Genomic DNA, 24,492 nt, shown 5'->3' with positions numbered 1-24,492 from the left:
CATCCATCAGCTTCCCGGGTGAAAGAACAGAGTCCAGCCCTGCGAAGGCTGCAGACATGCTGCTTCACATCAGGCGGCTTTACTATGAAACACAGAGCAGACTGGAACTCTCCGGTCCACCCGTTTCATGGTGCCACTGTCAAACTGTTGCTTTGTGAGCAACTAACCTCTGTGGCATGAGTCAAAGCTCAAACTGCCTTCCTGGTGAGAGGAAAATCAAATGCCTGGCACTACGGAAGGAAACATTTAATCTACTTATTATTAATTGTCCACTAATGGTTTATTTTTATTAAAATGAGTTCCAATCTATTAATTAAACGTCGGCTTACTTTCTCTTGGTGTTGTAATTTGGCCGCCAGGCAGCAGGGGGCGCCTTTGGTAACTGAATCGGAGCCGTTTAATACAGAGCAAAGATGGCGGCCGTTGTTCTGCCAGATCGTCATACGCGAAGCACAAACTGAGGGCTATATCTGTCAAACAAGTATACACTGTCATTACTACATGCTGTTATTTAATCAGTCACATAACATCATGACGTAGAAGTTAGATTGTCATACACTTTGTTATTAACAACTGTAAGAGATCCGGAGTTAGCGGCTAGCTAGTCAAACCATCATCAAGGAGCAGGGAGGCGAGTTTTATACGGGGCGTGTTATGTATTTCACGGCAGCTGCAGCTAGACCCTGCACGACAAGGTATGTACATTCATCTAGTTATCATTTAAAACGATTTATTGACTTATTTTTGTCGTATCTTTACGCGTACGCTGAACTGAGAGCACTTCTAAATGTCGCGGACTTCTAAATGCGCATGCGCACTACTCACTGCACGTATGCTACTCTACAGCGTAGAGAACAGAACACCGAGTCAGAAAGAGAAACGGTCCAGAGTCCAGTGTTTGTTGAAAATGCTCATTATTCGGTTCTGTTTTTAAATATAAATATTCAGTGAGCTCCTTAAGTTATCACCTTAATAGCGGCTTCAGCTTCTTATTTAAAAATTACTGATGTGCTATGAAGTCGAGGCGGAGAGGAGGGAATAACGGGCAAATTTATAACATGATGGGGGGGGAAAAACATGGCGCCAGTAAGCTCGGTTGATTTTGAGGTCTGTTGTGAGTTAATGCCCTTAATGGAGCGAAGTTTTAACATTCCTAAAGAGCAACAACAGACTACTTCTGTATGAACATTTGTCTGTTAATGGGGAATTTGTGTTTAACATATTTTATTCTTTTGATCTTTTATTTTACTATAAAACAATCTAAAAGGTTCCTTATTTGTTATACTTAATCAGCTTAATAATGTGAGAAAGCTACAGGTTTCCTGTTTATTCAGTCAGTATTTAATACAGTCGACACTAAATGTAAAAATATGCTTGTTTTTTTACTTCAAAAACAAAATATTACTCAGTATTTTTGGTCTAATTTTTTTGTACATTTGAAATAAGAGAAAACAAACTTACAAGTAACTTTTTAGTAAGATATAGGAGCTTGTTTTAAGTCAATAATTCCTTAATATTAATGAAAAGGTATTGGTTGACAGATTATTTCACTTATAACAATACATTTATCCCATTGTAAGTCAATTATAAGTCAAATAATCTGCCAGTGGAACTAGTATACTGTCATCTATATTAGTGAATTATTAACTTAAAACAAGCTCATGTATCTTGGTGAAAAGTTACTTATAAGTTAGTTTTGTCTTATTTTAAATGTACAAGAAACTAGATAAAAATGCTTGGTAAGATTTTGTGTATTTGCAGTTTTTAAATTCAGAATTTAGATTGTGAAAAAATAGTCGGCCCTCTTGATACAAGAGGACAGTCAGGTTTTTAAGAAAATGATCACTCATCAATTAATCACTAGTCAATCAGCTTTAGATTAACACATTAATTGATAACTTACACCCCTACCTGACACATGTTCCCTACAGGCTCAATGTGTCGGTATTAACTGAAGGGGTGTCTGATAGATGCAGTACCTGCATGTGGTGGACTTGCAGCAGAGATTGGAGATTGTCTGCAGACAATGCCTCATTCACAGCCTGGCAGCCGGGCTTGCACGGCACAACTGAATCAAAAGTAAACAACTCCAAATCAGATTACACCGGCAATTTTCCATGTTTACAGATGAACATATGTCGGAAAAGCCGGTGACATGGCGGATGGAGCGGTTTAGTAGGGCAGCCTGCTGTTTTCTGGAAGCGGCTGCAGATGCTGAAACAGATGCACACGAGGCGGAGATGTGGTTAGCACATGATAAGTTATAAACCGTAAATATGTGACAGTTCCTCCAGAAGAGCCAAATGATACACAGAGTTCTGTGTTGCAGTCCCAAAGCAACAGCTGGACTGCAAACTTTATAGTGCATTAGAGACAGGGGAAGCTGTAAAACCGTCACCATAAAATTAACAGTGTTTGAGAATGTCTCTGACAGTCCTGAATGAATTTACACTGCAAAAACACAAAATCTTACCAACTATTTTAGTCTAGTTTCTAGTGCAGATGTCTTAGTACACTTGAAGTAAGAAAAAACTAACTTGGAAGTAACTTTTCAGCAAGATGTAGGAGCTTGTTTTGAGTAAACAATTCCTAAATATTGATGAAAAAAGTACAAGTTCCACTGGCAGATTATTTTATTTATAACATAATGGAACCATAACATGGAATATTGATTTAGACCACAAAACTTAATAAGGAGCATAGACACTGCAAAAACTCAAACTCTTACCAAGTATTTTTGATCTAGTTTTAGTACAAATATCATGGTAGATTTTAAATTTAAAAAACTAACTTTATAAGTAACTTGTAAGTAGTTTGTTTTAAGTAAATAATTCCTTAATTTATGAAAAAGTGCTATGTCCACTGACAGATTGTTTCAATTTTAACAAAACATTTTCCCAATGTTATAAATGAAATAATCTACCAGTGGAACTAGTAGTTTTTCATCAATATTAAGGAATTATTGACTTAAAAAATCTCATGTATTCCTCCTGTAAGCTACTTATAAGTTAGTTTTATCTTATTTCAAGTGTACTAATACATTTTCATTAAAAAGTAGACCAAAAATACTTGGTAAGATTTTGTGTTTTTGCAGTGTACAAAGAACACCCTGCGTGTGAGACCATAAAAACCTCCAAAAATGTTGTTTTCCTGCTGATAGCTGAGTGTATTGGTACCTGGTAGGACTCAGGCCTGTTGCTGTCAGTCATCAGGAGACATCTGACACAAGAGCCCTGCCCTCATACCACAGGCAGTCCCGACACACACACATACGCACGCACACGCCCACACACAAACACACAAACACAGTGGGTCCTTCTCCTATTTTACTATTGCAGCTCTGGGATTGGCCACCCTAACACTCCCCACCCCTTCGTGCAGCTGGAGAAGGTGGCCAGTGATGTGTCCCAGCAGAACCAGTAATGTGGTGACAGTCTCAGGGACTGCTGGGCTGCACTCAGTACAGAATGCAGCCTAAACATATATTTAGAATAATAAAAGGATACAGTAGGCATGTGTTACCGGGTCCGTGAAGGTGACCAAAACAGTATTTATTAGCAAAAATGACACCTTCAAACAGCACTTTGATTACACACATAATTTATTTATTTATTAAATGATTAATTTAGTTGATCATGATTAATCAACGATTTAAATAATCTTCAACTAAGTTGGTAATTGATTAATTGTTAACTGGAGCATACAGACTCGAAAAGACAACCCAGTCAGAGTAGTAATTAAGCCAAAACTATACAAAAAATATATACACTTGTATTTAGATGAAAACAAATATTGGTAAATATCAGGGCTTAAACGATTAATCTGACAAATCGTGATTAATCGATTATTGAAATAATTGTCAACTAATTTGGTAATCGATTAATTGTTAACTAGAGCTTAGAGACGGGAAAAAAATACCATTTGCAGCAAGAACAACACAGTCAAGAGTAGCAATTAAGCCAAAACTATACAAAGGATATATACATTTGTATTTTAAGATGAGAAAAAGTCTTTGTAAATATTACGGCTGACATGATTAATTGGAATAATCGTGATTTAAATTTTGTTGTTCTTTCTTTTGTGCACAATGACAATTAAAGGAATCCTGTTCCTGATTAATTGGTAATTGGAATAATCATCAACTTATTTGGTAATCGATTAATCGTTAACTGGAGCTTGCAGACTCAAAAAAAATGCCATTTGCTGAAATCACAATACACTCAGAGCAGTAATTAAGCTAAAATGTTCTATATATGTACATTTTGCATTTACGGTAGATAAAAAAAAAGTTGTTTGTAAAAATGTTCTGCCTATAACTGCTGAAATGTGGTAGTTTGTTTCACTTTGTTCAAATTTTGTAAAAAACCAAAAGATCCTAGTAAGCAAACTTTTTCTTCATTAAAACGACTTTTTTCTTGTATTTTTTTTAAATTGCATCTTTATTCTAATATTATGACTGTCACCTGATAATTGAGGCTGGCCCTATACTCTGTCACACAGTGTACAGAATGAATGATTGAAAATATTTTCAGTCATTCATAATTTATTTTTTACAAAAGAAAGCAAGAAAAAAACCTGATTAAAATTGTATCTAGTATGAAGAAATTGGAGCTTTTTCAGCCAAATCGCCCAATTTATTGGTTTTCTGTCTAAGTTACATTTGGTGTTTCTCTCCTTTCTCCATCGCTATAAAAATAAACTCCCAGAATGCATTTGGCTGGACGTATGGAGACAGTCTGTTTTCCACCAGGTTGAGCTAACTAATGAATTACTCACAAACAGGCCGGCGCTTTTGTTGTCCTCAGTTTTCTGATGTTTTCTGTGAGAGTTGGAGCCCTGAAAACTTGTTTGTGGAAAGTTTACATTTTATAGGCAGTTACATCACTCAACAATCAGGTACAGTGAGATAAACGCGGTGCCAGGACCTCTAAAATCTCAGAGCTGTTTGGCTCGCTCGCAGTTTTCCATTTCCTTTCAGCATAATGAGACTGTTTCTCTGCAACAATAAGCCCAAAAGACCTCTTATTTTTTAAATAGCTCCTGAGGAGTAAGATGGTGGAGGCTCTATTAAAAATAAAAAGTGATTTTTTTTCTTTCTTCTAGCAGCTTAGAGATTCAGAAACAAAACCAAAATTTAGCTCCTTTCATTTTATCAGACTCTGATTTTGACGTCTCTATGCCTTCCACCAAAACTTTCCTGCCTCCCTTCTACAACACAACTCAATCTTTTGTCCTGCTCTCTGCTGTGTTTCCTCTGGTTTATTACCAGTGTTAAGCCAGAGGAAGTGGGTTAAGTTAATGTGCTGTCGTTAAAACAAGGCATGACTGACCTTTACTCCCACCCAGCCTCTCTCAGCTCCATACTCCCTGAGAACAATGGCTGGATTATTGTGTGTGCTGGTCCCCCACGTTGGACAGAGCAGCAGTAATTAATTTTAAGCAACTTCTGATTCTCATAGATACCATCTATTAGCAGATGGAAAGGAGGGTATGTGTGCGCGAGAAGAACTGTTGAGGGGGAATGAGCAAGATCCAAATTTGATCAAAAGTGTCCAACTATGCTTCCTGGGACAAGTTAGTATAGGACAAAATGTGTTCATTGCATTTATTTCACAAAATCATTATTAGATAATGAGCCGTTTTAATCCAACTCTAGTTTGTTTGTCTAGAAAGTCCAGTTTGTTTGCAAAGGTCTGAATGAGTAATCAAGCTTTAATGCAAACCAGAGAAACAAACTCTGGTCCACCTACAAACCTTGGAAGTGAACTCTGGTGCAGTTTGAATGCATATGTGAATGGAGACCACTCCAAAAGCAGGAAGTGGGCTACAGCATAGAGCATTCTGGGTAAATACAACCAAAACAAACGCAAGAGTCTAGCGCTAACAGGAGAAATGACCCGCCTTTTTTCAAAGACAAAAACGAAATTCTGCAGTCTGACGCCACTCCATTTTTGTTTACATTTTCTGAAGACTCATGTCTTCTTCAGAGGTTTCTGTCATTTCCTACAGTTCTTGGTTCTTGGTGCAATTGCACCACAGGCAATGAGGGGAACAGGTTTTTAGTTAAGATTGTTTGACACAGTTCAGTGTGAAAGCAATTCACACTAGATAAAAATGTAACAAATGTTGCAATTTTGGTCAAAATTTTGGTCAGTTATGCCTGTTTTTAGCTCCTTTTATAATAAGCAAATAAGCTGCTGCTAGCCACACCCACCAGGTCAGTGTTTACACTCGCATGTGCAAATTGCTGCTAACAGATGCGCAATTATACGTTACACATTGGTAGAACAAGTTGTTTTCTGGTGGGAAGACAACAACAAAACAATTGTCTTTTGCAGCAGCCATTGTATGACGCATAAAACCAACTGACAGAACGTTCTGGAGCTCAGCTGGGGTTGCTAGTTAATGGGCAGTGCCTGCTGATTTGTGACTTAATATTCAGGAAGTTTTTAAAAGGGCTCATTTTCCAGACACAAAAAAACCCCATTTAACTTATTGCCAAAAAGTAGCTGGGTGTTTTTTTAAGAGCTTGGGATGTTTTTAGAAGCAGTTTAGACTCAAATGGAAGTGCAAAATGTGAATATTGCATAATGGTCTCATTTAAGCTTGCTGAAATTAGCCTGAGAAAAGTGAGAAGAATGAGACGTCCTATAAAAGAAACCTCAGTAGGCTCTCGCTCCAACTCCCTCTCTTCCTAACCAGGTGGAAATAATATTCCTCACGCTCCGATCCTTCTAGAATAACGTTCCCGCAGCTGCAACAACCCATGTTGCCATCTTTCAACGCTCTGTCAGTGCAGAGGAAACATTTGGAGCGAGGAATGTGTCAAACTTCACCCCAGTGAGGGGACAGAAAGGAAAAGATCAGTAGTCATAATGGAGGTCAGTGTGCGTGTTTGCTTTAGCTGGGTCATAAAGTCCCAGAGAACGGCTCTCTCTCCTCATTCACCACGTTTAACGAGCTCTTCAATTAACATTCATGTGGAATTTCAACATGTTGCTGTCTGCAGTTTTTGCTCTCAGCTGGATGATACTTTTTTCTAAGAAACCCCATGCATCTCTTTGTTTATGTGTGTAGGTAGGGGTGGGGGGAGACTCATTAGCTTGTTTGGGTTGTTGCCTTTGGGCGTGTTTTCAGACCACACACACTCTTCCTGCCTGGCTGAATGGAATCACGTTCCGTTAAATAAAATTCCCGTTTGCTCCCGCTAACCTCCAGGAACTCTTCGCAGCCATTACCATTCAGATGATAATTGACTTTGAGCCTTTCTCAAGCCCAACTCGCTCCATTTAGCAGATCTATGAATACCAGATTGTGGTTAATTGACAGCTGCTTGGTGTTAAAGAGCGTCGGTCCTGGTTGGACCTTACAAGTGGCCTTTTCAATAACATGTCAGACCCACAGTTTGATGCGTTAGTCTCATTTCTCCCATTTTTTTGGAGACGCTTCCCACCCAGTCCTCCCTCCCTCCTCCACAGCTGCTCACTCGGTCACTGTGGAATGATCAGATTCCAACTTCTGCTCCCGTTCATTCCTCTGCAGGAAAACTGTTTCTGCTTTTTCTGTATATTTAAGCTCTCTGACGTATGATTCAGATCATGAGGTTTCATGTGCTGCAGGAACCCAAAAACCTTTGTTAATGTGGGCTCAATCCACAGCAAGAAGCTTCATCTCCACTGATCTGTATTTATTAGTCACGTTAAGTTTGTGGAAGTGGATACGTAGGTCTGAACTGGATGCGGCATGTTCCGTTTTGGTAGGCTAGCACCAAAATGGTAGGCTTTGCGGTGCCTTTGTCTTGACTATGTGCAAGAGAAAAGCTTTGCAACCAGTGTACAGACTCTTTACATGAATAACAAGGCTCTGGTAACTGGCAGAGCAAATACAGGTAGTAGCTTGCAGATAAAAGCTACATTAGCTAAGCTAATTTTGCTAGTTCTGCAACTATATCACTGATGGTTAGTGTCACACAGAGGTGGGTAAAGTACTCAAAAATTGCAATCAAATAATAGTTGAAATATTTATAAGTTGGATAGAAATGAGACGAGAGCTAGCTCTAAGCTTGTGGCTTGTTTATTGTTGTCATAGCAACTTCATAGCAACTGTCATGACAGTTTCAGTACCTACCAAGATGGCTGTCAGCTACAAAGTTGATGTCACATGAGAGCTATGTACTGCTCATAATGATAATAGTGACAATGTTTTCTTTTATATTTGGACACCGTAAACTGGACGATAAGGCTGAAACAGGTGTCATGATATAAACATTTCTTATCAATCAATATCAATAATTAGTGGCACATTTTTTGTTATCATAAATTACCATACTGGTGGCGTGACCTTTCCTGATTTATCCAGTTTTCACTCCAACTCGTTGTTTTTTATTCTTAAGCAGTTAGGAGGAACAGCGACGAAACCTTAAACTGCTGCTGTGCCAGTTACTCAACAGGTCGTTGCTAGGTAACCATCGAGTGATTGAGTTGCTGGGTAACCATAGAGTGAGAGAGTTAGTTTATTCCACCAAACTTGTTTAACTAGCATTAGGATTATTGTATTGAATATTGATTTCTGTCAAGTAATTGAGTGATACAAATACTTTCTGATACAAATACAGATGAGTTTTAGTATCAGCTGATATGATCCGGTGCAGGAAAAACAGTGATAAACTGACTTTAAACGTTTTTTTAAACACAGACATAAATGGAGTGAATTACTAATTTGCATTAAGGACTTAAACACACCAATAGATTCTCAAGCTTGGACAAATGTGTAAAAACAACACAACTTTAATTTATTCAGTTAGTCCAATTAGGAGTATAAACAGCCAATGTAAAATAAATAACTGACAGAATCAATAGGTTGACTATCTTGGTCAAAACTGTAAAAGTAAACTGAAGCAAACCTTCCTTAAAATGGTTCAGAAAGTGGAATTGGGAAATCTAAATATTCTGCCGTCTTCCTCCATAGATGGCATTCGTCAACAGCTCATACTATCAAAACTAAATAGTAAAATATAATTTAACGCAGCCCTTTATAATCGAACAGAGCGAAGTTGAGTTGGGTTGAGGAAAAAAGTTATGAATCTGTTCTCAGAGGGTTTGATTCCAGAACGTAGATTGTTTTTGTTTTCATCTATAGTGTTTTTTCCGGTGTGAGATCAAAAATGGTTTGGAAATGTTGAACGCTTTCCCCTTTTTCTTCCATATTCTTGTTTTGTTTTTGGAGGCAACATTTTTTTTTATAAACTCCTGAGAGAACGGTAAACCTCTGACTAAAGATAAACCCTTTCCGTCTTAGATAACATTCAGAAACTTATCTACTTCTTCGGAAAACGTGCTTTGTACTCTGTAGGAATAGTCTTTCAATGTTACAGTCTTCATTAAATTGACAGAAATAAGACCTGATTGTGAATATACTTGATTAGATGTAATTAATTTGCTAAATAAATAAATATGCAGAATCTTGTTTGTTTAGATGCATGATGAAAGTTGCTCCGTGCAAATCTTGATACAGATTGTGTATATTAATATAGTTAGACACAGCTTTTAAATAGTTCTTGACTTTTTCTGTTGTTTTTTACTCCATAATGTAAAAATGTCTTTGCTTCTTTCATGCGATAATGACCCTGACTGCGGATTGGACTGAGCAGGTTCGGACACGTTCAGGACTTGTTGTTGTAATCTTGGTGAATAAAAGCTGATTTAAACTGCAGCAGCTCCTCCAGTGTGAGGAAAACCTGCCACAGCCTGCTGAAATCACACTGCAGACTTATCAGAAGTCCAATCGGGCCGCCTGGTACCTGTTGGATATCAGTTGAGGATGAAGTTTCTGTCTCTGTTTGTCTGCGCGCCATCAGACCCCTCATTGTTTTGCTTCCTTCGGCATTCAGACGACGGCGCCTCGCTTTTTCACAGGCTTATGAAAGTTTTGTCTCTTTTCTTCTTCTGTTGCCTTTCTCCGGAGCCTTGACAAAACCCTCACACACCAACCGGCACTCCCGCTTGGGAGTTAAAAGGTTGATTGAATGTTATGGTGGTGGCAACATCGATGGCTGGCTGGGCTTGAAGAAAGTCGAGCCAGGGGATAACGAGCCCTGAATGAGCCTCCGGCCCCCATCCCACATCCTCTCAGTTTTTCTCCGACTGAATTGGAGGAAAACTCGCATTGCTCCGGGTCTCACATGGCTCTAGAGCCTCCATTTTGTGTCTCATTAAGGATGTTTTCACCCTAATAGTCTGGTAGTTTCAGTTTGATTGGGACAAATTGCAACATTTGTTACATTTTCAGCTGGTGCGATTCCCTTTCACACTCCACTGTGTCAAACAAACCAAACTCTTTCAAAAAACAGCTTCCCCTTTCGCCTGTGGTGGCGCTGCATCTTCAGCAAACGACACAAAAACCTCTGAAGAAGACACTCAGGGCAATTTACTTCTTCACGAAATGTAAACAAGTCTGGAGTGGCGTCAGATTTTAGTGGTTGTAGGATTTATCTTTTGTAGTTGGTAAAAGACCACGAGTCGTTTCTACCGCTCGCATTACACTCAAGCGTTTGTTTTGGTTGTATTTACCCAGAATGCCTGCGCTATTTTCTGCTTTTGTAGTAGACAAAATCATTCTTAGCTCCGTTCAGAATGAGCTGTTTCAGGGCCTCTTGTTGGCCACGCCCCTTAACGCAATGTTTACACTCGCTGAAAAAAGATGCACAATTGTATATCTTTGTATACTTCTGCTTTTTCATCTTTGAAAAGAAGAAGTGGAGCCTCCTGCACAACTAACAATGATGCAGGAAGTTGTTTCTGGATGGTAAAGTCAGCGTAAAAAAACCTGACTTTTGCATACAGCGGTAAAACCAGCTGATCGAACGTGCTGGAGTTCCTCTTGGGTTGCTTGGTAACAGGGCTATGCTTGACACGGGTTGCTAGGTAACGATGCAGCGCCTGTTGAATGTAACTTAAAAATCAGGTGGTTTTTGAAAAGGCTAATTTTCCAGACAACAAAATACAATAACTTGTTGCCAAAAAACAATGGGTGCTTTTTTTTTTTTTAAAGCGCTTGAGTTGTTTTTAGATGGAGTAGAAACCCAAATTAAACCGTGCAAAATGTGAATTTGTCATAATACGTTCCCTTTAATAAGTATTGATTTCATCTGAATTGCTGCTGTAAAAGTGGAAAAATACAAAATGAATAGAGGTAAGGAAGGAAAAACCATTCCGCGATGTAATCCGTCATATTTTACAGCGGAGCTACTGAAATACCAGACTGAAACTTTGCATCATGCTCTGAAACTGATATGATTTCCTCACCATGCACAGGAGTTTGGACGGCTGGGGTCAGTGTGCAGACTGCGTGCATGCAGAGCCGATCCGTGCGTTTCTTTTATAAATGAGTATTTGTTCAATTGGCTCTTATTGTTTGGTTTGTTTTCAGTCATGCATGATGCATTATGCGAGGAATTCCCGACAGTTCGTCTGCACAGACTGAAGTATGTAAACAAGCTGTTTGTTGAAGGAGATTTCAGAAGATGAATCCAGTTTTTTGGGGGGCTGCAGACTTTAGGTGTGGACTGGTAGAGTTATTTGCTTTGCTGCAGACTAATATTTTCCAGTGATTGGAACGCTGGGTTCCAGCAGCCGTTCTGTTCTGTCCATCAGCGGGCTCCTCCTCTGCTGGACGTCCAGATTAAAGGACCGTACAACCCGGCGCGGACAGTAGTTCAGCAGACAGACGGATCGCGGGCCGTGACCTCCGCCTCTGCGGACTGGAGAGCACTGAACAAATTGTCGCTGTGAAAGGGCGAGTAGCACACCATAACGACAGGCTCAACAGCTCCATGATGACAGATTGATTTCAGACAATATTCCTGGATTGTTAAGAGGCCCCATTGCTGTCAGTGGGAGCTTTTCCCAGTTCCTCCCCCCACCTTCGCCTGTCTCGCCTCGTCTCTCCCCCCGTTCTGCCCTCTGTCTCGTCTTTGGCTCTTTCTTTTCCTCCGTGACTCCTCTCCTCCTGTCTCTGTCTGAATTGCTTCATTCTGCCAAAACAGTCCTGCCACATCTCAGTCTGTCGCTGCTGCAGCCTGAAAAGACCTTGTCGACAAAGGCGCCGGTGTGAAACGCTCTCCAGAGTTTTCTCCTGATCACCGGAGTCACCGTCAGTGAAAAGTTCCTGTCCTGATGGGCGATTAGTCGATTCTCGATGTACGACTTGCTTTTGAAAGCTTCTTTTTTTGAAAATCTGGATTTTTCTTTCACCAATTCATTTCTTAGGTTTCCATAGATCAGAATATCAACCCAAAATTATTCGAGAATAAAGCGTTAACAACCAGAATGGAGTCGTAATAAACAAGAATAACACAAAGTCGTAATACAAGGATAAAGTTGTAGTAACAGGCCAATAAAGTCATAATAATCAAAGATTAAAGTGTTATTATCATCAGAATAAAGTTGTAATAATACAAGGATACAACGTTAGTATTTCCAGAAAAGTCATAATGTAACATTATAATGTATTATTCTGGTAATATTACCAGAATAAAATGGCAATAAAACAAGAATAAAACAGTCGTAATAATACAAGGATTAATTTAAAGTGTTAACATTAATAAAGTTGAAATGATATGAGATTTAAGCATTAATATTATCAGAATAAAGTCATAATAATACTGCAATAGAGCAAAATATTATCAGAATGAAGTTGTACAACAAAGTCGAAATAATACGGTTATAAAGTGTTAGTGTTGGCAGAATAAAGTCGTATTACAAGAATAAAGTTGTAGAGTCCAAAAAAGAATATCTGTATGACAGTTATATTAATATCAACATAAAACATTAATATTACCAGAATGAATTTGTTATAATACCAGAATAAAACATTAACAGAATAAATTTGTAATAATACGAGAATAAAACGTTAGTATTACCAGAAAAAAGTTGTAACATTACAAGGACAAAGCTTTAATATTGCCAGAATAAAGCCGTAATAATTCAAGAGTAAAGTGTTAATATTATCAGAATAAAGTTGTAGTAATAGGATAGTCACACGACAATAAAGTTGTAACAATACGTGAATAAAACATTAAGATTAACAGAATAAATTTGTAATAATACCAGAATAAAGTCATAATTTTAAGAGAACTCCAACACAAAAGTTACAAAAATGAAAATGAGGAATGTTGAGCATGTTGTGAAGTTATACTTTGGTTTCGGTTTTACAGTTAAGAAAATATTTAATCTTTTAACACATCAGCATCAGTTTATCATCAGTTGCAAAACAATTGAATTTATTTGGAAGAAAGAATCACAGACTGAGCTGGTCACATCAGAGTTTAACTCTTCTCATTAAATTCACTTTTAGTAAGACGTTTTTCTTTTTTCTGCTAAAATAATGACTATATTATTGCAACTAAACAAGAATTCTTGTAACCTGGTCTTGATACTCTGACGTACAACTGACAGAAATACATTTTTTGTTTAGAAAACAAGAAAAAAATAATTAAATCGGATCTAGTCTGAATGAATGAAGAGATTTTATTTTTAAGATTCCTGTAGACAGTGGGATTTAATAAGAGGCCAGAACAGACAGAGACTTGGATGAGCCGCTCAAAGCTGCTTCAAAACATCCTTGTTTACATCCGGCGTCATTCTGTCACGGTACACAATGAGCCAGATGCAGGTTGGACACTTTTATTCCCCCAAACTGTGGAATGCAGCAACGTTTGAGGAGGAAGGCGCCGGTGGGGGCAGGATACACCTAGCTGTTGACTTTTTAAAAGACAGTGAAGCAGAAAAACACAGTAAAGATGTGGTGGGAATGGATCTCGTTTTTTCCCAGCTTTTCACACTTCCTAACACTTTAAATCTCTGACGTTTTATAACATACACGTGATTACTCAGCATTTTCGGAAGGATGTTAGCCCTGTTTATGTCTCTAATGTTTAGTTTGTTGTGCTCCTGACTGTTGAAGTGAAAGTAAGCAGCATGGTGAGATCCAAAGAGCTAGAGTAGGTCACCCTGGGAGCAGACCGCAAGATGCTAAAAGAAGCTTCTGAATACAACAAAATGTCAAGTCAAGTGTATTAGTATTGACCCTTTGCGTCACGCTCTCCATAACTCGGCCCGCTCCGCCATGATGGACGTCAAAACAACAAACGCGCTCCTTTAAAGCTAGTCTAAAAACAGACATCTGGTATCCTAATATCGCTTTTATTTAGTTTATTTCGCAGTAAAAACGGTCACAGGATGCTGTGCGGTCGACTGCAGAAAAAGATAAGGATACAAACCAAACTTGTCATTTTAACTTTTAATGAAGAGAAATACAGCCATGGATAGCAGCCGTCAATCATAATGACTGGCAGCCCTCTATGTTACCGCGGATTTGCAGCAAATACTTTTTATACGGTAAGAAGATTAACGTTCTTAAACTTTATAGGAGGATTAGAAAGATATCATTATAGAGAATGTACAGTATATGTCTAACCACTAGTAACCATGGAGACAATGCCGCACTGTCAGTTAGCATGTTTGAGGAAAAACAGGTTAGCATCTCGTCTTCTGTACGTTTTTAAAGGCTGCTCCGGGGAACCCAGTTTATGACGTAAACCGTGGCGTGAATTCAGGCAAAGTCGGTAATTTGATCAACACGTCAGGAGGAAGAAGGTACGGGTCAGTTTCTTTTCTTTTTTTTTTTTAGGATTTGTTTTGACTCTAGTGGCCTTTATTTGAAAGTCGTAGGACAGGAAAGTAGGTAATGAGAGAGAGAGGGAAGAAATGCGGCAAAGGTCACTAGGCCGGGAATCGAACCTGTAACGGCCGCATAGAGGACTACGGTCTCTTTATGTGGGTTGTGCTTATTCCCCACCCCACCACAGTACCCCGCAGGTCGGTTTCTAAGCTAGCTATTTCAAATACCGCCGTCTATGAGCCCCAACCAGGTGTGTTATGCGTAAAGACAAATTAGCTTGACTCGAACAAGTAGAAGCCATGAATGAACTAGCAAAAACAACTTGGGAAAACAACTTCAGTCGCTCTGTTCAATCCTCACTTCCGACGTCCATCATGGCCCCGAATGATTAAGTGACATAGCTGCAAAGGGTCAATAGCACATTTCAACAAGAAGGCATTTCAATGGTTTTACACTATAAAAACAACACAGTAACCAATGATTAAACAAGTAATAAACAGACAGTACAATGACTTCAGAACTGGGTGATGATCTCTGTTTTCCTGGTTTTAGTCAGAACGCCAGCAGCAACGTTCCAGATCAGAAACATCTGTCTTATATCTTACTGTTGCAGTAATCAATGTGACTAAAGATCCTATAAAATAAAGTCAATACTTCATTCCAGAAAAACGAGCCTCAGACCAGCTGTGAAGCACAGAGACGGAAGTGTCTTGTATAAAATGTGAGACCACGTGTTGGGGGAGAAAAAATAGCTTAATTTGAAGCAGAACTATCCTGTAAATCCACAACAAACTTCCTGAAAACTAATAATCGGAAAGTCCTGGATTGAGTCAAAACCAAGATTTTTATTTCTTTCAAATGTTGGTGAAAATATAAACTAGACTGTACATGCAAGTAGGGCCTAAACAATTAATCGTGATTAATCTATTATGTAAATAATTGTCAACTAATTTAGTAATCAATTAATCATTAACTAGAGTATACAGACTCAAAAAAGGTTGCTTTCTGAAAGAACATATTTGGATAAGTAATTAAGCCAAAACTGTACAAAAATATATACATTTTGCATTTACAAGAAACATTCTTTGTCTGTAGATCTTATATACCCAAAACTCCTCAAGTGGCAAAGTTTCAGCTTCACCCAGTCCAGTTATTATTTTTGTCTGTAAAAAAAAAAACTCCTACTAAGCATGTTTTGCTATCCAAATATTAATTGATTAATCCAAAAAAAATTATTGCTTCTGTTGCAGATTTGTTACAAATGATCAAGAGCACACTGAATGAATGCTATGTCATTGTATTTTTGGCAATTTAATATTTATTTTCTTATTTAAAAAGGTATTAAATTGTCTATTTGCACCCTTTAATGTATTTGAAATATTGTATGAAAAATTATTAAGTAGTTAAATCATTTTTTATACAAATATTCTGCAGAATGTGCCAATTTTTATCCGATTAATCACCAGAATAATCGATTAATCGTCAGGATAATTGATTAATCGTCAGAATCAATTTCTAAAACAATCATCTGTTGTGCTCTGAAATGTAAGAAACTGTCCACAGCTGAAGTGGAGGAGTATGATTGTTTCACAGCACCCTGTTTACCACCAAGTGGTCGGCTGGTCGTGAAACAAATTAGGCGGCCAGTAATAAACAGGTGCTGGTCGGTGTCGCTGAGAGACCGAGAGAAGGTCTGTTGGAGTGTGTCATGTGGCTGAAGCTGAGTCTGAGCCAGGAGTCGGGGTGTGAGATTGTTGGGATTCCTGGTTTCTGCCGCCTTGGCCGCCCTAATCCCCTCTCTCTGTAGGAGCTGCATGTTATTGGAGGCCTCTCTGCCATCTTAGCCTGATCTCCTCACACCCACGGCCTGCGTTTCTGCCTCCTTGGCCTGGTTTTGTTTCTCTCTCTCCACTGCTTGGCCTTCCTCTGTCCTGATAAGTGTCTCTGAGCACACACTCAGCCCCGTGTTTGCACCAGGCCTTAGCCTAATGGAGTGAGATAAAGCGACCAGAGGGCCACTCGCTGTGAGCTCTCTTTGAGACAGCATGAGTCTGGGTCAGCTTACACTCTGTTTTCTCACATTTAGGATATTTTATTGATTTATAACATTTCACAATGAACAGGTTTTGTATTAAAAGTAGGACTGTGATTAATCGTTTACTGAAACAATCATCAACAAATTTAGTAATTGATCATTAATTGGACTGTACACACTAAAGTATGCCATTTGTTGAAAAACAAACTCTTAAAGCTGTAACTAAGCCAAAACTGTGCAAAATATACATTATATTTTATTGATTTATATTTCATTTACTGTTATATTGAAATGAATCAGATTAATCATGATTAATCAATTATTAAAACAATCATCAACTAATTTAGCAATTGATTAATTGTTATTTGGAATATATGGACTCTAAAATGTGCCATTTGTTCAAACACAACCCTCTCAAAGCAGTGATTAAGTCAAAACTGTCCAAAATATATTCTTCATTTTAGATAAAAAACCTTCCTTAAAAATATGTCCTACCCAGATCTCCTGAAGTTTTAGTGTCACCTGGTTCAAATTCGGTGAAAAGAAGAATAAAAATCTATTTTGTTTAGGTAATAGTCTTTTATTACTTAAACCTTTTAGCTATAAAATGTGTATTTTCTTATTTGAAAAAAGAATTGAATTATTTGTTTTATTCAACTTTTAATGTATTAATGTTGAATAAAAAGGCTTAAGTGGGTAAATGAAGAATCTGCAGAATGTCAGTTTTTTTATCTGATTAATTGATTCCACTTATGATTAATCGTCAGAATAATCAACTACTAAATTAATCTTTGGCTGTCCTAGTTTAATCTTGTCCTTGTTAATAAGTAATATCATTTGAAATTTTAATTGTCTTGTTTTCTGCAGTGTTAAAGGGTTCAATAACTCATCTGTGTGACCTATGAGAATCGTCCTATCCCAGATTTATTTCTTAGCCGGTTTCTTAACTCCCTTCATGATGTTGATCTAATCCATCTTTTAGAACCAGATGCTGCTCTTGTTAGCAGAAACTACCTGTTAAAAACTCTTCTGGCTATTTTCCAAAGAAAATAAAGTAGTTACGTTGGTTTCGCTCTGGGAAAATAAGAGCAGTGACCCTTTCCAACTCAACTCTTCTTTTTGAAAAACGTGCTTCTGTTTGTTCAGGTTTCCGTGAGGACCAAGGACTTCCAGGAGTTTGGAAAAGTAAAGACGCTGAGGGAAATCTCGTTGGGTTGATGTGAAAGAGAGCGTTCATGTTGTCTTCTGGGCTGTTTCCTTTAAAAACAATGAGCTGAATGAACAGACGCAGCCTGATAGAAACGTGTATCTGTTCTGAGGTTAGCTTTCTGGGAAGTTACCCACGTCTGAACAAACTTCACAAATAAACAGAAAACATGTTTATTGGGAAATGGGTGAATGCGGTCTGATTTGTTGAAGGTGGAACTAGGGCTGAAAAGATTTATAGGATTAATCGTGATGAATCGATTTTTGAAATCATCAACTAATTTAGTAATTGATTAATCATTAACTGGAATATACAGACTCAACAAAGGCAAATTGGTTAAAAAAGGAATACATTTACTAAGCAGTTAAGATAAAAACTGTACAAAAAAATATACATTTTGCATTTAAGAAAAAACTTCATCCGTAAATATGTTTTAGCTAAAAAGTGACATTAGTTTTAGCTTCACCTGGTTCAGATTTATGGAAAAAATGCTACAATGTTGCATTTTAGGCAATAAAATGTGTTTAATTATGTGTTTATTTTCCTCCTTTAACGTATTTCTAATTTTGTACTGAAAGGCTTAAGTGAATGAATGACATTGGCCATTTCTTCATCCGATTAACTGTCAGAGTAATTGATTAATCGATTGGTATAATAATCGTTAGCTCCAGCCCTACTTTTTTGCCCAAATTCTCCGTTGTACAAATCAGAGAAGGGATGATTGAAACGCAAGCCAAGCCACTTTTTGAAAAATATTTTCTATATTTCTTTTTAAGAAAAGAAAGTGGGCAAAAAAATCGGGAAAGGGGTGTGCATTTATTGTATCGTTTATCATTTATCATGATACATTTTCTATAGTAAGATTTTGATTTATTATTTTCATAATAAATTTCAGCACATCTACATGTTCAGGTTGTCAGAGTCAAGCTAGCATAACTGTAGTATGTTCCCTCCCTCTTTTTTATTTAATTTAAACTTTTTTCTAATCTTATCTAGTTGTTGTAGTGTTGACAATTAGTGGCAAGGCACTGGGTCCCTTTTTATTTTATATGTCAGATATGTTGACAACTTAACAGCTAAAACCAATGGTAGCCATAACTGTGATCATTAGCTATTCAATGCCTTGTTATCACTTTCATCGTTATTATAATACTACCACAAAATATCGCAATAAACCTAAATCTGTATCACCCACCAATATATCAGATTTTATTTTTAAGCCGTATCACCCAGCTCTAGGTGAATGGAGACTGATTTATTGGAGGTGGAGCTTGGGTTTTAGTTTCATTGAAGCAACAGAAGGGCGTGCACGTGAGCGCCTGCATGTGCACGCCCTTCCCGTCCTGCAGAGGCCAGGAGAAGGCAGCCAGGCTTAATGAAATATAGCAGCTTAGAGTTCAAAGCGTCCGCAGCAGGGCCTGTTGAGGGCTGGCCGCGTGATGGAGATGTTTCCAGGAGCTTTATGACGCCGGAGTCATTCGTCTTTCTTCCTCTGCTGCTCGTTTGATGAGCGGTCGGCAGGAGTCCTTCAGGAGCAGACGCACATTTCACTTCAAACAGGCGGCAAAGTTATTCCAGGGATTCTCCTTTAATGAGATAGATGTACGGTAGCCAGAGCATCTTATTCCCTTTTCTTCTTATTCCAGCCCCTCCTGCTGTTTTTCTGGTCACCCAATAGCTCCTCCCGTAGCATTCCCACCACCAAAGCGGGCGCTATTCAGCCCACATCTGATGGTGCCAAAGAAAGAGCCATTGTCCCCTGCCGGTCTTAGCCCGCTCTTATCTATTGATTGGAAAGCCGAGAGGGGAAAATAAGCGGTATTGATTACCTGACAGGGTGAAGCTGGCGGGCAGGACGTCTGGAGGGGTAAGAAAAGGAGGCATTCTTCACCCTCTGCTGCGCCGCTGCTGTCAGAACAGCCTCGCCTGCCACTCCGCGCCTCACCCAGCCGACGCTCCCCCTCCTGCTTTTCCTCCAGCTCTCTATGCTGATTTTTATCTCTCACTTGTGAAACGTATAGTGAAACGCAGAAGCAGAGCTGCTTTGTCTTCCCCACCTTTCCCTTTCACCAGACCCTCGGCGTTAGCATGGGACTCGAGTTCCAGCTTTCATCTCTTTATTTCTTCTTCTGTGCTTTCATAAGCTCTAAGGGTTTTCTGAAGTATGTTTAAAATAACATACCCAATCTGGTTTAGTTTTTCTCAGGCAATTACAAACTCTGTTTCAATAATCTTGGTATCAAAATAAAGCTAAAACTTGGGTAGGAAATGGACAATAAATCAATGACAATATACATCGATAGTTAATATGTCTGATAGAATATTGAATAATTTCACTGAATTCCAAACCAGAACCGCACAGCATTCTGGGAGATGTAGGCAGAGAAAAGCTTTAGTGGTGCAACTTCTCATGGCTAGCGGAGCTAGGTTGGTGGAATCAGTTAACTTACTCATTCTTTGGTTACCTAGCAACTCTCATTCTTTGGTTACCTAGCAACAACCTGTTCAGTAACTTGCACTTCTGCTTAAATAACTGTTTAAAATTAAAAAAGCAATGGTGTGGAGTGAAAACTGTGGATAAAACAGGAAAGGTCACACCTCCAGTTTGGAAGTATTTCAGATACTAAAAAAAACTAATGAGTAATTATTGATATAAAAAATTATTGATATCGACTGATATGAAACGCTTATATTGTAATATGTTTGTCAGAGCTAAACTTGGGAGTCTCAATCAGAAGCGTGAATATCACAGCAGCTGATGCAGTTTCAGACAAAATGAGCTAATATAATTTGGATTTCTTTTTGCATTATACAGGATATAAACCTTTTAGAAATATCATAAATAAGGTTAAAAACATTTGGAAGCTATAGATCTGTCTGTGGAAGTTACTTGTGCAAATATGGATGCAGCTGAGGTTAAAAAAGAGCATATTTAGAGAAGTTTTAGTAAGAAAAGATGATGGCATTTTACCCTTGGTACAGGTTGGACCCATCTACAAAACTGGGGATTTCTGATTTTCCTACTTACTAAACTTAATTAAAAACACTTGTTTGTGAAATATCTACATTTATTTTTTATTAAATCATAATATAACAAATTGTTATATTTGACGTCAGTTGAAGTTTTTGTTTTTTTTATCCAATGTACTAAAAGAAAAAATAATTTTAATTTAAAATTGTGCATATGTACACCTTTAGTGAGCTGCAATGAAAACATGTTTAAACATCCTTAAAGGGGACATGTGCAAAATTCCCCTTTTTAAATTGTTTTTTTACTTCCATTTCGGTCTCAACTGCTTCTAAAAACAGCCAAGCACTAAAAAAAACACCCAGTTGTATATTTTTTTGGCAATAAGTTAATATATTTTGGTGTCTGGAAAATTAGCTGTTTCCAAAAAATTCCAATCGATTGGAACCGTGCCGTTACCTAGCAACCCCGGTGGAGTCCAGCTCATTACCTAGCAACCCAAGTGGAGCTCCACGAGTGTTGGTCAGCTGGTTTTACTGCTGTACAATGGCTGCTGGAAAAGACAAGTGTTTTGTTGTTGACTGGAAATCAGTGTATTCATGTGTTCGTGTTTGTTTGTGTTGGGTGGAGATGGGAAACATGAAACAGCCCTTTATTTACCCTTCAGACACAAAAGAAGACACAACCAAACCTGTCAGACGGCGATATTACCACATCAAAACAACTTAAAAATAGTCCAAATAGTTTGGATGGATTTGTGTCTTTCTTTCCTTCCTACAGAAAGTTTCTGTCATATTCATTTCACACAAAAGGGAGAGAAAGCCAATGTTTGATCTGTTTTGCCTCCAGCATTTTGCACTTAACTTAGTGGGGTGTTTATATCCTAAAGAATAGGTGTGAAACTTCAGGATATCTCACAAGAGAAATATTAACATAGTTGTCAAAAACCTTATATTGTAGCAGAAAGACTTCCAGTATCCAAGATGTTACATAAACTGACTAGTAAATACATTATTTTTGAAGAGAATGCAATAGCTTTTTGACGTACAGTAGTTCCCTGATGCATTAACCGTCTCTTTCCTGGTAGCAGGAAGTCTTCTCCATGTATTTCCTTCTTTATTTAAATACCATGTTTATCCCAGTTATAAATCAACATATTGTTGTAGCCTGTGCATTCTCTGAATAAAGTGGCATAAAGAGCGTCAGAAGGCAGACAACGGTGCGTGCATTATCCTGTGAATCTCTTTGTGGTCGGCTCCGGTTCCAGGTGTTCTCTGTTTGAACGCCTATCAGCGTTTCATTGAGATGTTTGCAGTGAAAGACCATAGAGAAGAGCAGGTACACAACTCTACAAATCCACAGGTGTTTAGTTAAAAGAGAAAAGAAATGGCACGTCTGTGTATTGTTCACATACGAAAGAGGATTAGGGCCACTGAAAAAAAAATCTGACTTTAATCTCAGAATCCTAATTCTGTTTCCATCTATGCCAAAATCCAAATACATAACCAAATGTTTGTTGATGTATGTCAGCTGTGTTGTTAGCAAAATAATCACAGCTGTTTCTTCCCTGTTGTAGGATTTATAAATCTGCATTTTATCCACACTGAAAATTTCTCCCAAATTTATTTGCTTGATTTAAGTTTGGAGACTAGATTTATCTGACGGTGCATAAACAATTTAAACAATTCTGATCGGAGAAAAAGTCAGAATTTTGAGAATGAAGCCGAAAGTTTGACCCTAACCCTATGTCAGAATTTTGAGGTTAATGTCAAAATTTTAAGAATTAAGACAGAATTTTGAAATTAAAATCAGAATTTTGAGATTAAGGTCAGAATTCAGAGATTAAAGTAAATTTTTCCCCTAGTGGTTTAATCTTCTTTTTCTTTCTGAACATTTTTCCTAAATATGCCCTTATTTTGGAGCGACTTCTCATTAACCCGCTCCCTGACCCTAGCTTTAAAAAAAGTCTGTATTTAGACCCAATCTGGAGAAAGCCTCCTATTGAATGCAGCCCTTTCTCTTAAAAATAATCCATCACCCAACTGAGCAAAGAAAAATACGGCTAATTCTGGGAGTCGCCAGGCCTCCTCCTCCTCCTCCTCCTTCCTGAGCTATGAAAGATTCCTTTCACACATGGAGCCCGGCTATAATAAGGAGCGCTTTACCAGCGCCGTAGTACGGGAAAGCCCATATGGTCATGTGTATCATTCTCCATTTAGCGAGCTAACAGTTCAAACAATCCGAGCGCGCAGTTAGAAAATCTCACCAGTCGGTCATGAGTCAGCTTTCCATTTATCAGGTCAGCTACCAGCAGAGCGCCTCATGAGACTGAACAATAGGGCTTCAGTGTGTTTTACCTCCACACTGGAGTCGCACATGTTGAACTGTTCATCTCTCAGGCTAACATATAAGGGAGAAATATTCCAATTTTCTCTCAACTGGATTTTTTCCGTTGTGCTTCCAAGGCTTTTAAGTCCAAGGCTGGATGAGTTTGTCCTTGAGAGGCCGGAGGAGGAGAAGAAGAGATGCCAATCACGCTTGCAACGCAAATACTTATTAAGTTATTCGGTCCGCGTCCTTGATTTCAGCACTCGCCGTGCCTTGTTTTTGAGAGGAACTTCAAAAGCTGTTTGGGAGCGGAGAGGCAAGGAGGAAATCATTTGTGTCACATTCCTGATGCTCGGATCGGCAGCCAGAGTGTTTTTAGTGTGTTAGTGCAAAACAGTTCAAAACACTGAGAAGTAACAGTGAATATTTTAATTTTTTACTTTAAATGCTTCATTGAACAGGTTAGGACAGATGTATGGGCTATAAAATCATGCTAATAAAATTTTTTGCTCAAAGTAATTCTTAGATAATGAGATTTTAGTTGATTATTTTGACTATTTTGAGCTCCTTTCAGCTGTTTTATGGGCTCTTGTCACTTTAAATCCAAATAAGCTGTTTCTGGCCACGCCTCCAACACAACGTTTACACTTTCACGTTAAAATGGCTGCTAACAGACGCTCATCATTCAACCGTACATCTTTGGAAAGCAGAAGTGGAGCGTCAAGAATGCACCAAGTAGTAAAACCAGCTGACCAAATGTGCTGGAGTTCCACTTGTGTTGCTAGGTGACGGCAGAGCTCTGCTGGGGTTGCTAGATGATGGGCAGAGTTCCGCCGGGGTTGCTAGGTAACGGCTGTTACATTCTGGAGGTTTTTGAAATGGCTCATTTCCTAGACTTCAAAAAGCCTTAGCTTACTGCCAAAAAACGACTTGGTGTTTGTTTTGTTTAAGTACTTGGATTATATTTAGAAGCAGTTGAGACCAAAATGGAAGTACAAAAAACATGCAAAATGTTAAATTTGCATAATAACGTTTAAGATGTTTGTTTCTGTAAATGCTCACTATTATAAATACAGCTCAAGTCTGAATTTTTACAGTTTCTTTAAACTGTTTAAGCTCAAACACCAAATATACCTGATTATACATAAACTCTACCAGTGCTAGAAGAGTGTTAGGCACACTCCTTCAAATGCTGCTGCACATTGCTGGTGAGCTGGCTGAAAGAACGCTTACAAGAAACACTTTGTAAATATTTCTAGCTCCTGGTGTTGAAAT

The 24,492-nt window shown here is 38.3% G+C and overlaps 1 protein-coding gene and 1 long non-coding RNA gene across 2 annotated transcripts in view; both read left to right on the top strand.

The window, feature by feature from the left end:
* LOC116709500 (fibroblast growth factor receptor-like 1) overlaps window positions 1-24,492 on the top strand; it is a 46,560-nt gene that overhangs the window by 1,360 nt on the left and 20,708 nt on the right.
* Window positions 5,822-23,801, top strand: LOC116709501 (uncharacterized). The gene is made up of 4 exons (XR_004336881.1): window positions 5,822-5,932; window positions 8,132-8,137; window positions 14,453-14,457; window positions 23,792-23,801. It is a non-coding gene; the product is annotated as an uncharacterized LOC116709501 (long non-coding RNA).

The sequence above is a fragment of the Xiphophorus hellerii genome, chromosome 19, assembly GCF_003331165.1.
Source record: "Xiphophorus hellerii strain 12219 chromosome 19, Xiphophorus_hellerii-4.1, whole genome shotgun sequence".
Lineage (NCBI taxonomy): Eukaryota > Metazoa > Chordata > Actinopteri > Cyprinodontiformes > Poeciliidae > Xiphophorus > Xiphophorus hellerii.
Note: the sequence above shows the minus strand (reverse complement) of the source record. Positions and strands in the feature narration are given on the sequence as shown.